Genomic DNA, 9,623 nt, shown 5'->3' on the forward strand with positions numbered 1-9,623 from the left:
CTGTTCCCTCCTGTCCTCTCCACCCAAAACCCACCAAACCTTCAGGATCTAGCAAGGAGCAATGAAAGCTTTTGACATTAAAAAACACACAGCAGGTTAGGTATCTCCAGGGAATGGTCATCTCTCATATCTTACAGGTCAACGGTTCAAAACTAGCTTGTCTCAGCAGCAAGTGAATGCTGTTACATTCATAAAAGTATTCAGCGATCTATATAAAATGCATTATAAAGTCTCGTTGCGTTCTGACCTTTTTAGACCAAAACATTCTTTTTTTCTACGTGGAGATAATTTCAGTCCTTTTAAAAACAACTGGAATACTGGAATATTCACTTTTAGACATGTCCTAACTCAAAGATGATGTCCAGGCCCTGCAGGTACCCCCTGCCCTCCCTGCCTCTGCCCATCCCCAAGGCCTCCCCGACCCTGCCCAGGCCCTGCTGGCCCCCACTGCTGCCCAGCCTGGAGCCGTCGGTCCCTGTCTGGGCTCTGCTGGAGACGTGTCACAGCTGTGCCCGTCCCTGGCCACGGACTCTGTTGACCCAGACCCCCCAGCCCACGCCACGGGCTGATGGCTCATATGAGTATGGGGGGGGGGGGGTTCAAGCTCCCCCAAGAGGGCTGGCTGCACTCCGAGAGCTTCTAGCCATAATTACAGAGGAAACTAGATGGCGTGCCAGGAGTAGGATATTCCTCTAGCTCATTAGACAGAACTCAGGTTCAGACATGCAAAAGCCTAACCTAAGGGCTAAAATATGCCCTATGTGAAGTGCAGCAGAAAATACAAAGAAGTGAAAACAAACCAATTTTCCTTTCCAATTTTCTGTTAATGGTAACTATTTGTAAAAAGAATTGGTGAGAATTCACAGAGAAAAATAGTTTGTTTGATTTTGGGATGGACGTTATTCTCTGTTGTCTTTAGAGGGGAAAGATTTTTCCTAATACATATCAGTGATTTCTATTATACACCAGTTTAACCTACCAGTTAATTATTGCAGATACTTGTACTTTTCCCTCTTGTTAAGCTCTACTAATGTTCTTAACTGAGCCTACCAATTTGAAAAATAGAGACTGAGATTCTAAAATACATTTAGTGGAATATATACTATGATAGAAGCCAATTTATTTCCTAGATGAGCAGCAACCACATGCTTCCCAAAAATAAAATAGCCACAACCACCCATCTACCCTTTTTATTGTCACTGAATCCAGCATACTGGCAAGTCAATATGTCAATATCAGGAGTAAATTTGCCTAGGGATAAAAAGCAGAAGACATAAAGAGGAGGTTTTCTTTCCTGGGAAGTTGTGCCCCAAGGCTTATTCTACCTATGAAAAGAAACTTATCATTTTGTCATATCATACAAAAAGTTAATTTTGCATTGGAAGAGGGTTTTTTGTTTTTGTTTTAATTTTTAACCTGATTTACATATTCCTAGTTATTTGTTTTCTATACAAACATGGCTTGTTTTGGCTATGTCTACACTGCTTTCCAGATACAGACCCAAACCTGCACCCAAGTCCATGGACTTCTGGACATATGTGAGCTTGGACTACAGGCAAAATTCTGACCATTCCCAATAGCTAAATCACACACTACCCTTTAGTATGATCCCAAGCATGGTCCTACCTGCTGATCTGTGCCTACTGAAAGTACAGCAGCTGCCTTGGAAATACAATGAAGAACCTAATGTGTTTCCTATAAGCCAGTTTCTTCAGGCTCTAGTTCAAGATTTGACAGTGTTCTGCAAAGAGTGTTATCCCTCTATGCCTATGTAGGAAGAAGAGTGATACAGAAAAAAAGACTACGTAGACTTAGAATTAAAGGAAACATATTCACATTTCCTATCTCATCTTTTTTGATAAGAAATAAAATTGGGGATTGTAATTCTCAATTCAAGTTATACTCACATGCACAAGAAAAAACATGGCAAGAGCTATCACAAGCAACACCTAAAGAACAAGAAATAAATATGCAATTGATAAACATTATTCTCTAGCTTCTGCTTTAGAAGCAGAAAAGTAGCAAACGCTACACAAACAGAGGCATTTTCTGAGTAAGAGAAAAAAAAAAAAAGCGCTACTTGATAGCGCTGCTGTTCTCAGTAGAAAACTTCTGGGAAAACCTTTGGTCAGTTCCCAAAGAAATCCAGTCCTTCTGTGTGATATCTCCCTTTTGTATGGTGTTTTCTTTTAAAAAGCCCAGAAGTTTAATTTTTTGAACTACAGAGGATGTCTGTTTAGGACTAAATGTGGACAGTCATACTGACAATCAGATAAGCTGCATACTTGGCATACAGACAAAGAATTGGAAACGGTGGTGTTTCCGGCTTCAGTTGACTTCAGGTTGCCGTTACAAGATCCTGTCTCTTTTAAAAAAATTCCTCTTTTGAAAAACCCCAAGTGGGTTTTAGGGGTTGTTTTTTGTTATGCATCGTTACGCAATATGCGTGTTAGGAAAAATATAGAAAGTAAAAACGTCCCCCTTCTTTCTGACAAAAGACTGCTTCAATAAAAGATTAATTTTTGCAGTTTGCAAGGAGTGTGAAATGAAGTAATTGAAAGCTCATTGCTCAGCCTGTTAGCAAGATTAAATTAAGTGATGTGTGGACCATACCGTGTTCTCCATTTCAAGCCCATCTCCAGATGGGCTTTCCTTGCAAGGATACAGTAATAACACATTTGAAGGTCTGCTCAAGAGTGCAAAGGTCTTCAAGAATGAGTAAGCAGACTAAAGAGAAAACTGTCAGAAAAGTAACACATGCATATGAATCAGATTTTTTTTCCCCATTAGGAGGGAAAGATGCGACTCAGATTTTCAGTGGGCAAAGCAACTTCTGCAGCACACATCTGGAAAAATTACTGCATTGCAATGAGTCTTCTTAGAACTGGTTTATCTTTCACTGTGGAAAGACACGGATGTCAGAGAAGCTGTAAGAATAGTGATGAACTGTTGCACTGACAAACTGTGATGCACTAGATGATTCAGGAGGTCTCTCCATACCCATACATGACTATTTTTCCCTTATCTGCATTAAGTAAAATAGTGACCAAGAAAGGCATATGAGAAGAGGATCATGTATTTTCCACTCTATTCAGAGATCCTAGTCAGTGACTTCTCTACCAATTTATTCCCCTATTTTCCTACTACTATGTTCAGTTAGCTTATTGCACGGAGGTGATCAACTATTACTGTGCCAAACTATTTCATGATTACTTAAAAAAAACATAACTGATATGCACACTGCCCCTGGTATAACGCATTGTAATAGCTATGCACCATCATTCTCAAGGAAGTATTATTAAGAGAAGAATAAGGTCTTAAAGTAATTTAGAATTAATAGGTTTTAGTTTAGCAACTTTACAAGAAGCCTTAAACAATTTTACAAACTATTCAGAAATGCTGGGGAAAAAAAAAGTGTACCAGTAAGAAACTATAATTATGACTGAAATTTTATTTCTGATTATGAGATCCCAAGACAGTTCAAAGGTAGCAGTGTGCACATCACTTTTACAGTAAAGCTAGACAGTATCTATCTGTTGAGTTCAGAAAAGACAGCTCTGTAGGAAGCTTCAGCTTCCAAAATAGCCTTTCAGCCAGTCCATCTACTACACTGGCTGTAAATTCAAAAGACCTGTAATCAGCAAGTCCTAGAGATCTGCAAACAATCAAAATCCCTTGCAGAAGTCCTACAGAATAACAAACTCATTGCTCAGTATTAATTTTTTCAGGCCTATTGTACTTGGAATTCAGCTTCCAACACACTGTCAATGTATAAAAGAACTGGAAATTTTGCTTGCATGAAAATGACTCCATTCACACAGTTGTATGCACTCCTTGACGCCCACCTCTCAATCTGTGACCTGTGGTAGAGGAGGCACCTCAAATTTTTCCCTAGCCAGGTCCAAACGTGTTGTCTATGCAAAGCGCAGGGCTCTCTAAAGGAAGGAGGAATCACAAAGTCAGCCAGCAGGGAATGCTGCTACTCTTGACATTTTCAGTGCACCCTGACTACCTACCCACCCTCCACTTCATCCCAGGGAATAAAAGTAACCTGGCACAAGGAAAAACGAACTAGGAAAGAACAGGAAAGTGTAATGCTTTTCCTGGGTTACCTCAGATAAGGCATATAGTGTCTCAGCGGAGTTAACATCACCCACAAGGTTGGTGTGAGGACAAACACATTAAACGTTACAAGGCATGGGAATGGGATCCATACAAATAGACTGAAATTTCTTCTGATTGACTTTTTCCAAATAACAGAGGAAGTCAGTCAGAGGAATATAAGCCATCTAAATTTTCAGAATGACCCAGTACCCTCATAGTAAACTATTTTATGTTATTCTCTGAAACCTTTATGTTCCAGCAATTATATAACCCTTAGCAACGCACCTTCTTTAGTCTTACTGATGTCAAGTATAATTTAATATTTATTCTCTTTCCTTTCTGATTTATTCAAAACCAAATAAAATAAAAAATTTTTCTTTTTAAAAGTCATCCCAGCATTACTAATTCTAGTTTGAATTAATCAGAACACAATAATTACAACAAAGCCTTACACTGTAAATTGAAATCCTAAAATACAGCTTACTGTTGGTTCCAGTAGCTCTTATAACCAGAGGAAGGTGAAATAAGCTGAAGAGGAAACTGGAACAATGAAGAAGCGAAAAATGATGTTTTTCTAGCACTTCTGGGGTTTGCAAAGCCTGAATCAAACCGGATAGATTAACCAGGATAATTTGATATTAGTTATTGCTGAAACAACTTACGTTGCCTTTACTTCTGACTAGATTTTTCACTAATGATATATACTACACATTCTTCGCTTCACAAGGAATCTTTTCTCTTTTTAATTAAATTTTTGAATTGGAAAGTAAAACTAAAATAGGATAAGTTATCTTTGTTGAATCCTCTCCTAATTTACTGCGTATATGCATATTTGGAAATATATTAACAATTGCAGAAGCAGACTTAAAAGTAAAATCTACCTATTACCATTCTCTTTCACTTTGAAATTCACATAGCACATACTGATCTATTTTGGGCTACTTTCACACAAAAATGTATTTTTTTTCCCCTGGGAATATTGGTATCATTATAGAAGTTATATTATAAACTCATAAATCCTGCGTGGAAATGCCTCCAAGGTCAAACTGCTGTTAAAAAGACATCTTCAGGACTTCATCTCTGAACCTTTCTGGTGTGACATCAGCTCAAGCAAAAAAGATATTTTAACTCCATTGTTACCAGTGTTAGGTAAAATTTATGTAGTAACAGGATCAATGGATACACAAGATGTACGATACCCCAGTAGCTCCTCTCCACGTATTCCATTGGACACTTCCAATGGAGAGGTTTACAGCGTAGGAGTTAGAAGTATATATCACTTCAGGCATCAGAGAAACTGTAGGATTATGATACATACTCAGACTGAAAAAGTCAAAAGGTGAAAATGGTTATTCACTAATAAATATTCCACAAATTCTAGATATGCAAAATTTGACTCTTGATATTCCTTCGTATTTCAGACAAGTAAGCTTCTTTATTTTAGCTGTGGTGGCTTTCCTTCGTCTAAGCCCTAAATTTGCTGCATACAGTTTCCTCTACTCCAAACAAAATATTTGCAGACTGAAAAACAATCATGTTCTGAAAGAAGCTCTCTCTCTACATACAAGGAACTAAAAATGTTTTCAGGCTATTTTGTTTTAGAATGTTCTTTTCCTTCCTACCCAAAGGAAAATATCCAAGACTACCTCTCTTCGGATCAACATACTCTTTTATTAAAGTACCATGCCATTCAATTCTCAGCATGATTCATTTCAGAGAGTATTTAAATACTTCTGTACCTGTTACATAAATGTTATATTTGGCTGAACTAAAAGCTCTGAGAATTATCACTGTGGTAAACCCCAAAACTGGATTTTCTCTGTAACAAAAGTAGCATCATACAAGGAGCACAAATGTATCCTGTAGCTTGCATATCCCAGTGTACGTTTGTTTGTGCTGTCTCTGAGGGCACGATTCTGCCAACCTGCATGCAAATTCTTAAGTTTTAGGAGAGTTACTATACACATTCACTCAGAGTGACTAATATTAGGTATTCCTAATGCATGTGAATTGAGGTCTCAGCTGGTACGGTGATGAGGACGTGGACATACCTTATTTGCATTCTGTGAAGCTACGAAGCTATCAAGCAACAGCACAGTTCTTCCCGCTTCAGCTCTTCAGTTTTGTCTAAGATCATTCTGCAGTGTTGAAGATTTTATCAAAGCTTTTTCAATCCTTTCCCCTGCCCATCATAAAGCTCCACTTCTGGAGTCCTGCGATTTCCGAAAAGAATCAGATTTCATTTAAGAGGGAAAATAATTTTCCTTGCCATATATTCATAAAGAGGAGCTGAAAAGTATATACTTTCACTACACACTAAACATTAAAAAGCAAAAGACTATTAAAAACTGTTTAGGAATTCAGGAATTTGGAATTACAAACAACAGAGTAGTTTTAGCCGATCGCGCTTTTTGCTGAAGTCCTCATCTCTATTCCTAAAAATAATACTTAAAAATTAAATGAAAAACAATGCTAAAAGTGATAGGATCCTATTAGTGATAGATTTTCTAAAGTTTACTGAAGTTAACTAACAAATATATCAATTGTTGTTTACCTTGAATGACTTCCCTCCACCAGGAAAATAATCAGTAATGATTAGCCCAGTTTACTGATTATTTGTCTTATGCTATCTTTTAAACTTTTATTTTCAGTATTACAAACATGTTAAAAAAAAAGCAACAGTGAAACTGAGTTTACGTGAGTTAACAAAAAAAACCACAGTAGAGGAAAAACATAAAACAGATCAGTTGAATTAGATAAAGCCAACGCTGTCCCCACCCACACAGAAAGCAGAAAAAATATTGTCTTTGATGCCTTCTGAGCTTCTCTAAGACACGCACATTACTCCCCCAGAGCAGAAACCCCACACAGCTTAACCTGAACAAAACAAAGAGGAGGAGGGGCCTCACTTTCACCAGACTCTTCAATGTTCCCACTTATTGCTCATAACAATGATTTTAAAAGTACAGAAAAGTCTCCTCCCTTGTGCTGCTGTATAGTTCAGGATATAGAAGGCCTCTCATCATTTCTAGCTTTGAAACAAAGCAGAAAGTACTATTTTTAAGAGTTTGAAAGCTTAGAAACCAGAGGTCATGAAAGGAAAGACTTATTAGAGGCAACTTTCTTGATATTAAAGCAGGAGGTGAGACTGTGTCTTCAAGTAATATACTCAGAGTAATTGTTCTCAAATTGTATTTAGCTGTAAAGTATGCTGCTTCAGATTAGAGGCACGTTTATTTTTTCTAACTACATGACTATAACGAAAGATACTAAGTACCTCAAAACCTGGTCTTGCTCGAGACATCTAGAATGTTTTCTGCATACTTTGAAGCAACAGCTAGCAAAGCAAACCCTGTCATAGGGTGGCATGCATTGGTATCATGATGAACTTTATTTTTATATTTAAGTAACAGATTGTAGAAAAATGTTTAGATGTCTGCACATAAAGTTTCAATCTAACTTGCATTTTAAACAAAATATTAGGTTTTCATCATACTTTCCATTAAAAATTTCTATTTTTTTCAGGCTTCAATTGAGGGGAGAAAAAGTGAAAAGAGCTGTTAGCCAAAAATCTTTCTTGTCTGATATTCTAGTTGGCAGTCTCTAATTAAAGTATGTTTCACGTGAACAAAGCCTTTTCTGAGCAGACTCGCACTACATATAGACTCACTGCAACCCGGCACAAAATCAAACCCCGCACTAAAGTGACTGAGATAGTATCTTGTATAAAACAATATCACCAATGCCAATAATTGGTGCTGATAGCAACATAATGGATCCCGACATGAAATCTTTTTTTCAAGCAACCAGTGCATTATCTCGGCTAAGATTTTTATGAAATATGTTTCTAAAGCACTACAGCTCAAATTTGTGTTTCATCTACAGCTCAGCTCTTAGCCAGTGACATTGAACATCTGATAAACGGCAGAATTCTCAATAGAGGTTATAGACTTAATCTTGCAAATTGCCTGCTAGGAGGTGACAGGAGATACCGGTACTTACAGCCCTTCAGGAGTGTGCAGAGTTTGCAGATTATGCAATTGCTGATTGTATAATCAGACCTGTAATATCAAATCCAGTCAAGAGGTCAGTTTAGTTAATTCCCTCAGAGAGGGCAAGCACAAGATAAATGTTTGGCAAAGACAATAAAATTCAGTTTTGTAGTCTTGCATACAATATATTGCTTTGGCTTGTTTTTTAATTTTATTGCAACTTGACTCTTACATCAGAATGGGGACCCATCTAGAGCTCACATAGCATCTACACTAGCATACCTTTTTGACAGTGGTCCACAGGTTAGTAACACATATTCCCTAAAATCCTGGCCTTACTTGCAAGGCTTAGTTCTCAATTAATTCTAAATTGTTTCTGCTGTTTCCCACTGTTTATTTTCATGTTTTCTCATTTCTTACTTTTTCATCTATAAACAAATGTTATCTCCTCTGTCAAGTCCCTTGAATGGCACAAAAACCTATCTAGGGTCTAACAGGGTCTTAATGACTCAGTTTCAGAAACTGAAAGTAACGGAGCACCATCCCTGAAACGGAACGGAATTGCCACCTCAAAAGGTTTTCAATCACTTTTGACTAGTTCTTCCTTTTCCCTGTTCTTCTTGCACATATGCATTAGTTGCCTTTTCACACTGCGGTTGATTTTATAAAAACATACCTTTAGCAATGGAAAACTGCTGGGTCAGGTAGGTTAATTTACTCCTTTAGTTTTTAGCAGAAAGAAATGAACAGCAATGAATAAGCTTTGAGAACATGCAAGGGGTCGGTGGACAAAACATGCTGCAAAAGTACAGAGGATTATCATCTGGATTTTTCTTCAGCCACTAATTAACATGTCAAAGCTATTTTCAGAGCTCTGTTTATTTTACTTCTGCCATGAAAACATATAAAAAAGACCTTCCCAATGAATAAGCTAGCATTTCCCCTTAGTTAGAGGTTTTACTTAATATAAAAGTTTACTCATAGTCAAGAGTACAGTTCAAGCTACAAATCCTTGTTCCACTACAAATATCACATTTTCCAAGTTATTGCCATGTGAAAAAAAGTCAAGGGAGAGCAAATAGAGAGAGAAGAAGAAAATACTCTGGATGTTTATAGATGCAGCAGATTAATCCTATTATTTAAAGTCTAAATAGAGATATTTTTCCTGGAATTCCTAATTACTCACCAGTCATTGTTTCTAAATATAAAGCAAATAGGAGACTTGATTTATTTAAAAAGTTTCCTCAATATTCTGTTTCCTCATAGTTTGTTATTACTAACCTTACCATTTCTGAAATCGCTTATGACAACACTTCCAATAATCTAGCAAATCCCATAGTACTACTCGGGGAAGAAACTAGTACTAGCATGCTATTACAGCAAGACATACTTTAGAGCAACTGAATATACATCTGTTTGGTTCTTTGCTTGATTGGTTCCTTCAAATTCTGCTTCTCGTTTTCCTATTCCTCCTTCCGTTGCTTTGTGGCGTCTGTAGCTCATATCATGAGTATCACAGAGCAATGG

This window comes from Struthio camelus, chromosome W (genome assembly GCF_040807025.1).
Source record: "Struthio camelus isolate bStrCam1 chromosome W, bStrCam1.hap1, whole genome shotgun sequence".
Taxonomy (NCBI): Eukaryota; Metazoa; Chordata; class Aves; order Struthioniformes; family Struthionidae; genus Struthio; species Struthio camelus.